The sequence below is a fragment of the Vipera ursinii genome (assembly GCF_947247035.1).
Source record: "Vipera ursinii genome assembly, chromosome: 14".
Lineage (NCBI taxonomy): Eukaryota > Metazoa > Chordata > Lepidosauria > Squamata > Viperidae > Vipera > Vipera ursinii.
In genome coordinates this window covers 12,620,278-12,631,602 of record NC_139527.1, presented here as the reverse complement: position 1 = coordinate 12,631,602, position 11,325 = coordinate 12,620,278, and positions in this window count along the sequence as shown.

Below are 11,325 nucleotides of genomic sequence, written 5' to 3'. Positions count from 1 at the left end.
GTTCTGGGAAGGGAGCCTTTCTGGGAAAACCAGAAAGTGACTTAATTACATTCCGAAAGTCCAGAGTGGATTGAGGTTAGACAGCGAATCTGTCACCTTTACCCATGGGAAATTCTTACCCTCCCCAGAGTCTGGCAAGACCTCAGTTGCACCTCAGTCTCCTCTAAACCTCAGCCAAGAAATTCATCCTTGCCTCTGATTTTCTGTCCTCAGGAGGCCCTTGGTCACTACTGCTTTCTCATCTTCTTTGGTGTGCTCATCGGAATGGGACTTTTCACCTACCTCTTCATTCCAGAGACAAAGGGGAGGTCCATCCAAGACATCACGGAAGACCTCAACAGGATCCCTCTGGGGAAGAGGCGCACATTACCTGCTCTGGAAAGCAGCTCTCCCCTCAGGAGCCATGGCCTTTGCACCAAGTTATGACCACAGCCCTGCAAGCCCTGCAAAGACAGACTTTGGTACTAACAAGGAAAACCACCAGGGTGAGGGAGGAGAGGGGCGGGGAAGATGCTCCTGACGGGATCAAAGCAGCCAGAGGAGAAGGCCTTGTGCGCTTCCCTCCTTCCATCGAAGCCGGAAAGCTGAGATTCTTTCTCAGGCATGACAGGCACAACTCTGGGTCTCATGAAGCTTCTGGGGTCTAGCACAAAAGCCCTAACTTAAAAAAAACCCCAACACGTAACATCACAATGTGTGTATCCTAAAATTAAATATATTTAAGATATTATTACCATGTGTTTATACAGTATTTATATTTGCTGCAATGTGTCAGAGTGGATGGGATTGCTTTGACTTAATAGATGAATTCTGACCAAGCCTTGACATGATAGAGGCATTTATTTATTTATTTATTTATTTATTTAATTAAATTTTTATACCGCCCTATTCCCGAAGGACTCAGGGCGGTTTACAGGGCAACATAAAATATGATATAAAAATAGTATAAATTAAAATAGATTAAATTACATAAGCCCAACAATTAAAACAATATTAAAAGCTAAAACCCCTTCAGTCCACGCCTGATAGATCAAAAAAGCAAGTTTTCAGATCCCGGCGAAATGTACGCAGATCGGGGGCGGTCCGAAGTTCCAGCGGTAAATCATTCCAAAGGGCAGGCACGCCCACAGAGAATGCCCTCCCCCTGGGGATCACCCGCCGGCACTCTTTAACCGTCGGCACCCTGAGAAGGCCTTCCAAGTGGGAGCGCACAGGACGAAGGGAACTTGATGTCGGCAGTAGGTGTTCCCTCAAATAACCCAGACCCAAGCCATTCAGAGATTTATAGGTCATTACCAGCACCTTGAATCTCACCTGGAGGGCAACCGGAAGCCAATGCAGCTCACGGAGAAGAGGTGTTACACGGGAGTATCGGGAAACTCCCATAACAACTTGCGCAGCTGCATTTGAAGCCTCCGCGTGGTCCTCAAGGGCAGCCCCATGTAGAGAGCATTGCAGTAGTCTAGTAGTAGTCACGAGCGCATGGGTGACTGTGCGTAGGGCATCTCGGTCCAGATAGGGCTGCAACTGGCGCACCAGACGAAGCTGGGCAAAACCCCCCCTGGTCACGGCTCGTATATGGTCTTCAAAATTGAGCCGTGAATCCAAGAGGACGCCCAAGTTGCGAGCCCTATCGATGGGGGGGTAACACCTCACCCCCCATCATTAGTGGTGGAACAACCTGGTTAACCTGAGATGCCGGTATGCACAGCCACTCAGTCTTGGCAGGATTGAGACGAAGCCTGTTTCTCCCCATCCAAACCCGGACCGCCTCCAGGCAATGGGACATCACGTCGAGTGCATCACTGGGTTGGTTCGGGGTGGAAAGAAAAAGTTGGGTATCATCAGCGTACTGATGATACCCCACCCCGAAACCACGAATGAGCTCACCCAGCGGTTTCATATAGATGTTGAACAGGAGGGGAGAGAGGACCGACCCCTGAGGGACTCCGCAAACGAGAGATCTCGGGGCGGACCTCTGCCCTCCCGTCAACACCGACTGTGAGCGGCCCAGGAGGTAGGAGGAGAACCACCGCAAAACAGTGCCTCCCACTCCCAACCCCCTGAGACTCCGCAGTAGGATAACATGGTCGATGGTATTGAAAGCCGCTGAGAGATCTAAAAGGACTAGGACAGAGGAACATCCCCTGTCCCGAGCCCACCAGAGATCATTCACCAGTGCGACCAATGCCGTCTCCGTGCTGTACCCGGGCCTGAAACCCGATTGGTACGGGTCAAGATACTCAGTTTCCTCCAGGAACAGAGGAAGCTGATGCGCCACCACACTCTCAACAACCTTCGCCAAAAAGCGGAGGTTGGAGAACGGACGGTAGTTATTTAAAACAGCCGGGTCCAGGGCAGGCTTCTTGAGGAGGGTTCTCACCACCGCCTCCTTCAAGGCGGCAGGGAAAATACCCTCCTTCAAGGAAGCAGATATTACTGCCTGGAACCAGCCTCGTGTCTCCTCCCGAGCCGCATAGACCAGCCAGGAGGTCTATGTTATGGTGGAGCTCAGCCTTCTCATGATCCTGTCCACGTCATCGGGGGAAACAGGATCAAACTCAGTCCAGATAACATGCTCAAGACCGCTTGATTCCTCCATGCCAGACTCTGCCCAGTCAGAGTCCAAACCGGTCCGGATCTGAGCGATTTTGTCCACCAGATGATGACTAAACTCCTCAGCCCGTCCCTGTAAGGGATCCTCCCTCATCTCCCAATTAAGAAGAGAGCGAGTCACCCTAAACAGGGCGGCTGGGCAATTATCTGCGGATGCGATGAGGGCAGCGAAGTAATTAGACTTCGCCGTCCTCATCGCAGCGAGATAAGACCTTGTAAAGGCTTTAATTCACCTTGCAGAGATGTTGATTCTGTTCTCATAGCCTACAACAACCTGGGTGCAGGACTAAGCAAAGAAAATTAGATATATAATTTATATTAAAGAAATTTCTGAAAGGATAAAAACAATACAAATTATGAAAGAAAAAAGTAAGGAAAATAAATAAAATAATATGTAAATGAAAAAATGCAAATAAAAATAGAGAAGAGAAAGAAAAGAAAAAGTTATAGAGAAGTGGCTTCTGATCTTAACAGCACATAACAAGGACATTTATATTTTACCTTCTCTCTCTCTGTAAGGTTGCCTGACAAGTTCCTTCTTTCCATAATTTGCCATTTTTAATGATTAAATATATTAAATAAACAAGCTCATTTTTTCATGTTTCAACAAAAAGTCCATAAGAGGTTTCCAGTCATTAATAGTTGTAATTATTGTCCTTTCTCTAATCTAAGTCATCTCTGCCAATCCTGTCATCTTCACCAGCCATTCCTCCATTGTGGGCATTTCAGAGTCTTTCGGGGGGGAACCAAACCACCCCCTGAAAAGCTCTCCCCTGAGATCATAATAGGCCCTCCCTGATTTGAATCAAATTGTCATTCCCTGAGAAGATGATGATTTGCTTAAGGGGTGGGTTATGGGAAGAGGAGATGATCTTCTGATCATAACTTTACAAAAGGTGAAGACTGGTAGTAATTTCTTTATATATTTCTTTTCTTTTTCTTTAGATTACTCTTTCCTTTTTTCTTTCTTTGTACTTTTTATTCTCTCTTTTTATTTTATTTTCTTTCTTTGTATTAGTTTTTATTATAGTCACTAAAATCATCAGTAATAATTACATATTTTTTAAAAAAAGAAAGGAAAAGTTAGCCATGAGCAATCTGGACTTAGGCTTGGCCCATCTACTATTGATAACTGTTTCATTTTATGCCACCTAGAAAAACATGCAGCTAAGTGGGGCAAACTGTTTACCCCATCTGCAGAGTGCAGAGCACCATCTAACTGAATGAACAGGGACCTTCTTGGGAAACAACTGATGGCCCTCAGGCAGAGAGTCATTGGCAAGTGATACGCGACTGTCCTAGAGAAGTGGTAGCAGGGTGGAGAGGAATGAACTGAAGCGGCAGCAGCCCCACACAAGCCCAAGAGAGAGACATCTGGAGCTGCAGGGCTGTCCAGGCTCTGCAGAGGTGCCAAGATCAGTGCCGGGCTCCAACTGATCGGTGCTTCCAGGAGCTGGAGATTCCCGGAAGAGAAAAGGAGGAGGGTGGAGAGGAGAGGATATAAAAGGATGTGGCTTTTGCGGGAAAGGGCCAGTGAAGGGCTGCCCCACCCTGCCCCCTGGGCATGTGAAGAGGTGGTGAGTGCCCAGCATTGCTGCTGACTGTCCCTGCTGATCACTGAGAAAGGAAAAAGGTAGAAGAAGCACTTCCCTTTCCCCTGGGACGCCAGCACTCACACCCTCACCGCCTTCTCCGTGCACCCCCAAGGACAGGGGAGAGATGGGGGAGGGGCCTAGCTGGCTCCAGGGCTTCCTATGGCTGAGCATGTTTTGGCTTTAATGGCCACCATTGGTAGATCAGCACCATGCCCACTTGCTGACCTATCCTTGAAGCCACCAGGCTTCCCTTTCATCGGGACTGCCCCTGCCTGGTTGGATGGCTATGGCCGGTGTCAGCATGGCTACCGGCAGTGTTGGTAATCTCTCCCTCTCCTGTCATCCCTTCCTGAACATGGAGGAAGGAAAGAGAAGCAGGGCAGGAAAGGAGGGAGGGAGGGAGGGAGGGAGGAAGGAAGGAAGGAAAGAAGGAAGGAAGGAAGGAAGGAAGGAAGGAAGGAAGGAAGGAAGGAAGGAAGGAAGGAAGGAAGGAAGGAAGGAAGGGAGGGAGGGAGGGAGAGGCAATTCAGTTGGAAATGCCCCAGTTCAAAGGAGAAAGCAATGTTGTGTTCTGTTTTGTCACAGAAAATACTTTGTTGGCAATCCAAGTTAACATTGGTATTCTTGAATTGTGAACTCTTAGGAAAGTATCCCCTCCTTGTGTGTTGCTAACAGCCTCTTCAAGTGGGAAAAACAGGACAAAGCAGAGTGGGGGAAAATTAGGGTCCCTGCAAGAGAGTCCTTCTAAGGATTATATATTAATAGACCTGCTTGAGCAGGGTCTGTAAGATTGTCTGGGACACCAAATATCCTTTTCATGACCTGTTTTCCTTGTTACCTTCTGGGAGGAGGCTTTGTGGTATTTGTAGCAGAACATCCAGATTCAGCCATAGTTTCATTCCATACAGCATTAATTAACCTTGTGAATCTCAAGCTTCCTCCTTCTGTTATATATTCAAATAGACAGGGGTGTGTAGGGGTGTGGGTCTATACATATGTTGTATACAGTATGTTTAGGTGTATGTCATGTATGTGTTTCACTTTGAGAGCGGGCAACTAAATTTCATTTTTGATGTGTGCCGTTGTGGCCACAGTAAAAAAAAAGGCAATAAAGGTTATCTTATCTTATCTTAAAAGCAACTAAGCTACCTCTGTTCCTAAATGCTAAAGCTATTGCGCATAAAAAGCGGAGGATTTCTGATCAACTATCACAGCCACAATTTTGATGTTTTTCTGTACTGTTGTCTGTGGACACCCCACTAAATGCACACACAGAATAAACTGAGCGTGGTTTTTCTCAATCTTTTATTTAAGTGGGCACAAACTACTAGCAAAAGTAGCATTTGATCACAAGGCAAGGAGGCATTGAGAAATGTTTCCTCTTTTGCATCTGAGCATCCCAGAAGAGACAGGAAAAGAGAAAGGGAAAGAGGAAAGACTGTTAGATGATTAGTGCCAGCCATTGGCAGTTCCCCAAAAGGGTCATCAGATGGAGGCAAAGAGGCTTCTTTGCTTCCACTGATGAGCCAAGGGTCTCAGACCCCGACAGCCCCATTGGCGAGAGAGTTTTATGGTCAGGGAGGGACCAAGACCCCCCATAAATACCTCTGCACGAGGGGCTGCTCTTTGTTCTACTTCTAGTTCTAGTTTCTAACTTCTACCTCTACTCCTAGCTCCTACTCCTCCTGTTTTAGTTAGTCATGTAATGCTAGCTTGTTTTATTTTATTTCTCTCTCACATGCAGGCATGAATGCTTTCATGCCAAGTATTTCTTTCTCTTTGATCTATCATGAATAAAGCTAATATGATTGCATCTCTGCGTGATGCCTTTGCTTGGAAGCTCCTTTAACGATTCATTGTGAGATCACCTCACAAAGACAAAGAAAAAGAAAGAAAGAGGGGAAGAGAGCAAGGAAGAAAAAAGAAGGAAATAGGGGAAGGGAGAAAAAAGAAAGGAGAATGAAGAGAGAAGGAAAAAAGGGAAGAAGGAAGAAAGGAAGGAGGAAGGAAGGAAGGAAGGAAGGAAGGAAGGAAGGAAGGAAGGAAGGAAGGAAGGAAGGAAGGATATTATAATGAGAGGAAGGGAGGCTCAGGGAAGTCTTGCCTTAGCACTTGGCCACCATCAGCCCCGCTGCCCTTTCCCCATCCCCTTGCCCTCTCCTCCTGGCCTAACGTGGTAGTTTCCCATCCTATTGCGAAGGATGCTTTGGTTACAAAGCCAGGTCTGCTCACATGGAGAGGGAGTGGGACAAACCCATGCACTTTGCCCTCCTGCACCCACCATGAACAACCTGGCTAAGGAGAGGGAGCACAGCAGCAGCAGCAGCCTCAAGGAGGAGGGAAGTGCAGCCAGCGCCCCCTCAGGAAAGTGGGGCTAGACTCGGTTGTGCTGCAGGATCCTGGTGCCCTGGGAATTCAAGGGCTTGCCTGCCATTGCCCAGGGCTCTGGGCATCCCGCACCACCATCTGGGAGTCTCCCGCATGGCCCAAGAGGCACAGTGAGGCTCCTCACCCCAGTCCAACCCCCCTCCACTGGAGACCCCTGGATCTCCCCCACAGCCTCACCTGCCCCCCCTTTACAAGCACCCCCCAGCCATTGACTTTGCTTGTCAAAAGCTTGTGTTGCATGGGGGACTCCCAGACAGTTCTATGAAAGCAAAAGTGAGGGGGAGGATGACTCAATGGTAAGTGGACCCTCCACCCCAAGTAGTGCCCCAATCAGGAGCAAGGGGCCCTGTTAGACTCAGGGTGCATCCGCTGCTTAGTCAACCTGCAGATGGTAGAAAAGTTGAGTCTAAGACTTAAGAGACTAAGGCAGTCTATGAAAAACTGTGAAATTCGAGCAAGGGGATGGTCGCTCGGGGTGGGGGGGGAAAGCAGGGTACCTGCAACCTGCCTAACAGAGCCTGTGAGCCTAAAGACAGTGAGCCAGGAAGAGACTCTGGCAACTGGTTTATTTCCACTTTCGGAAGGGAAGGTGCAAAGACCTGACAAAACATCGCTGCAACAGCCTGACATTATCAGCTGTTTCCCACAACAGACTTAACACCTGGAGATTGGCCCATTTGAACTGACCGGATGAACTATTGGGGTGGGGTTTGCTTGGGACACTTTTAACCTATTGATCTGAGCAGGAAACCCTCAGATTCTGTCTATTATGCCTGCTATCAGCTTCTCCTAATAAAAGTTCCTTTTGGAAGAAACTGCTTCCACATTCTGTTTTCTTAGGATGAGGTTTTGAAGTGGGCCCTACATTAGACAGGATCTGCAGTAATAGTCAGCTCAGAAGGAAAGCCCTTACTGAGGGACTTGGCAAATCATGTCAGACAATGGAATAGAGAGAGAGGAACCTGCTACAGGGGGGGGGGAACCCTCCTGACGAGCAGACCCCTGCAAATCCTCCATCTCCGGATCCTCAAGCTCTTTGGAAGAAGAGGTGGTGACAGAACACCGTCACAAGCCTAGGTGGTAAAATGGGCATTGGAAGGAAGGATGGCTGGGAGAAGAAGGCCAGAAAAGTGACGCTCAGACGGGGCAGTCATCAGCCAGGCTGGAAGGAGGAGATGGAAAGGTCTCTCCACCTCAGCAAGGATGAGGAGGATCATCTGGGGCACTCCAGCCAATTGCTGGAACAGGCAATCAGCATGATGAAAGTAGCCCTCAACTCCATGAAGGAGGAGAAAGCTGAATCCTACCGAGGTACCATCCGCCTGGGATTCAGCAGGAGAGCCAACGAGGGGGAAACTGAATCCGAGGCTCCAGACCCATCTGACGGAGCCATCAAAATTGGTGCAGTCACTGCTGCTGCAGCCACCCCTTCTCGTGTGGAAACTACAGACAGAGAAGGGAGATGACACAAGTGGAAAAAACGGCACCGATCCATCCAGTAGTTCCCTCCATTAGATGTGAAGTTCTGTGAGGCATCACGTCACCTGGGATTCTTCTTAAACCAGGTGGAAGAGTATGGCCGAGACATCCCCACCGACTAAGCTAGAATTCTCATCATGCAAGCCGCCCTGGATGGCATTGCAGTGGACTGGGTTGTAGACCTCCATTCTTCCAACACCCCAGAGCTACTGAACTTCAATCAATTCATGGTCTCCCTCAGGCACTGTTTTGAAGTCCCTTTGGCCAACCAGAAAGCCCTGGAATGGATAAAGATGGTGAAGCAAGGCAGGCGGCCAATGGTGGAATACACCCAGGAATTCCAAACTGAACTGGCCAGAGGACATCCTGCTCAGCCATTCCAAAGGTGGATTGAACAATGACTTCTACGATGCCTGCCTTCCTTGGGGAGATCCTCATTGGCTACAACACTGGTACATCCTAGCTGAGGAAGCTGAGATTGACCTGGCCAAGGGGGAAGTCGCCATTGGAGCCGACCCATGAGCCAGCAAAGCAGCCATCGACCTCCAAAGGAACCACAGGATGCTTCAAGTGCAGAAAAGAAGGGCACTGCACTGCTGAATGCCGCTCTCACACCCTGACTGGAAAATCAGACCGGACTGTGACTGGGAAGCCCAGAAAACCATCAGCAAAGCCAAAGGGGACAGCCATGAAAGGCATGGAGGCCGTTGAGTTCTCTGCCTCAGTTCCATGAGGAAAGGGAACTCTGGCCCACACTGGAGGAGTGTCCCACTCATCCAATGACAACTCCGAGGACGAACCCCTGTTAAATGGACCCATTGCGCCCCTCACCAGGACAGTAACTTTGTTAGCCCTGGACATGCTTGAAGCTGTAGAAGTCAGGACATTAATTGACTCTGGTTGCACCCCCAACATTAGTGGGGAATCTAGGAATGCCAGTGAGGAGGCTGAAGAAACTGATCTTGTTCGGTCAATTAGATGGGTCCATAGCAGGACCTATTAATCTATTTGCTAAAATTTTTGCAAATATCTTGTAATCAGTATTTAAAAGCGATATTGACCTATAGTTTTTAGCTTGAGTAGCATCTTGATCTTCCTTCAGAATCAGCGAAATAAAAGCTGTTTTCCACGATGGAGGCACTTCTCCTCCCAATTGAATTGTCCTAAACAATTCTCTTAAAGGTTCCACCATTTCTGACTTTATAATAGATGGCAGTCAAACCGTCTATTCCTGGTACTTTACCCACCTTTAATTGCTTAATTGCTAGAATAATTTCTTCATTATTTATCAATTGATTCATCCCTTCCCTTTGTTCTTGTGTAAGAACAGGAATGTTAATTTCTTGCAGATATCTATCTATATCTACATCTTGAATCTTGTCTCTAACATACAACGTAGAGTAAAAATCAACAAAAGCCCCTTTAATAAGATTCTGCTGAAACACCACTTTATCCTTGTATTCTATCTATATTACGTGACCTTTGTTTCTTCTTTAACAAGTAAACAAGTAAACCTTTGTTTCTTCTTTAACAAGTAAACTTTAACAAGTAAACTTGCTTATTAGCATTGCAAAAGGTATTGTGTTTAGCATACCGTACGTTGGTTGCCACTTGATCTGCCATCTGCCACATATTAAACTGGCCTCTTAGTAAAGTAATTACCTCTTTAATCTTCCCATCAGATGGGTTCAAAATTAAAGCCTTCTCTTTTCTCGTAATTTCCTCCTCTAATTCTTTTCGCCTATGTTCCAGTTTACGTCTGTATTTATTATTCAAATATATTAACATTCATATAAGCTTTACTTGCATCCCAAACCATCTCAATAGAAGTACCCTTATGCATATTCATATTAAAAAATTCTTTCATCTGTTTTTTACACTCTTCCACATTTTCTTGATATCTAAACAAATTTTCATTTAGCCGCCAAGACCGTCTATCTCCACTATCTTTTTCTATTTCCAACCATACTGGACTATGATCTGATATAGTTCTTGGACATATCTTAATCTTCTTAATCCTAGAAAAAAAATCATTAGTAATTAGTACAAAATCAATCCTGGATAAAGATTGATGCCTATCGGAGAAAAAAATAAAGTCTTTTTCTTGCAAGTGTCTTTCTCTCCAAACATCTCTCAATTCCAAGTCGTCCTTCATCTCAAAAAAAGATTTAGGCAATCTAGAATAATAATAATAATAATAATAATAATAATAATAATAATAATAATAATAATAATAATAATAATAATAATAATAATAATAATAATAAAGTTGGAAGGGACCTTGGAGGTCATCTAGTCCAATCCCCTGCTCAGGCAGGAAACCTTATACCATTTCAGGCAAATGGCTGTCCAGTCTCTTCTTAAAAACCTCCAGTGTTGGAGCATTCACCACCTCTGGAGGCAGGTTGTTCTACTGGTTAATTGTTCTAACTGTCAGGAAGTTTCTCCTTAGTTCTAGGTTGCTTCTCTCTTTGACTAGTTTCCATCCGTTGCTTCTTGTCCAGCTTTCAGGTGCTTTGGAGAATAGCTTGACTTCCTCTTCTTTGTGGTAGCCCCTGAGATATTGGAACACTGCTATTCTCTTCATTAAACTACACATACCCAATTCCAGCAACCGTTCCCTATATGTTTTAGCCTCCAGCCCCCTAATCATCTTTGTTGCTCTTCTCTGACTTTCTAGAGTCTCAACATCTTTTTTACATCGTGGTGACCAAAACTGGATGCAGTATTCCAGGTGTGGTCTTACCAAAGCATTGTAAAGTGGTATTAGTACTTCACTTGATCTTCACAGCCTAGCACTGTGTTGGCTTTTTTGGCAGCTGCAGCACATTGTTGGCTCATATTGAAGTGATTGTCTACTAAGACTCCGAGATCCCTCTCACAGTTACTACTATTGAGCAAGGTACCACCTATACTATACCTATGCATTTGATTTTTCCTGCCTAAATGTAGAACCTTACTATTTTCACCATTGAATTAAATTTTGTTAGATAGTGCCCAGTGTTCGAGTCTGTCCAGATCCTTCTGTATCCTTCTGTATCTTCTGTATTCCTGCCAGCTTGGTGTTGTCTGCAAATGACTCGGTGTACTTCCAAAAAGGCCTTTTTTGTCCATTTGTACATCCAAAACTCCATTCCAATCTCCCATAAAAATACAAGATTTGTAATCCTACTGGATGATCTTGCTGTGTAATAATTTATAAAATTCTCTTTGCTGTTGATTAGGAGCATATAATCCAACCAAAAGT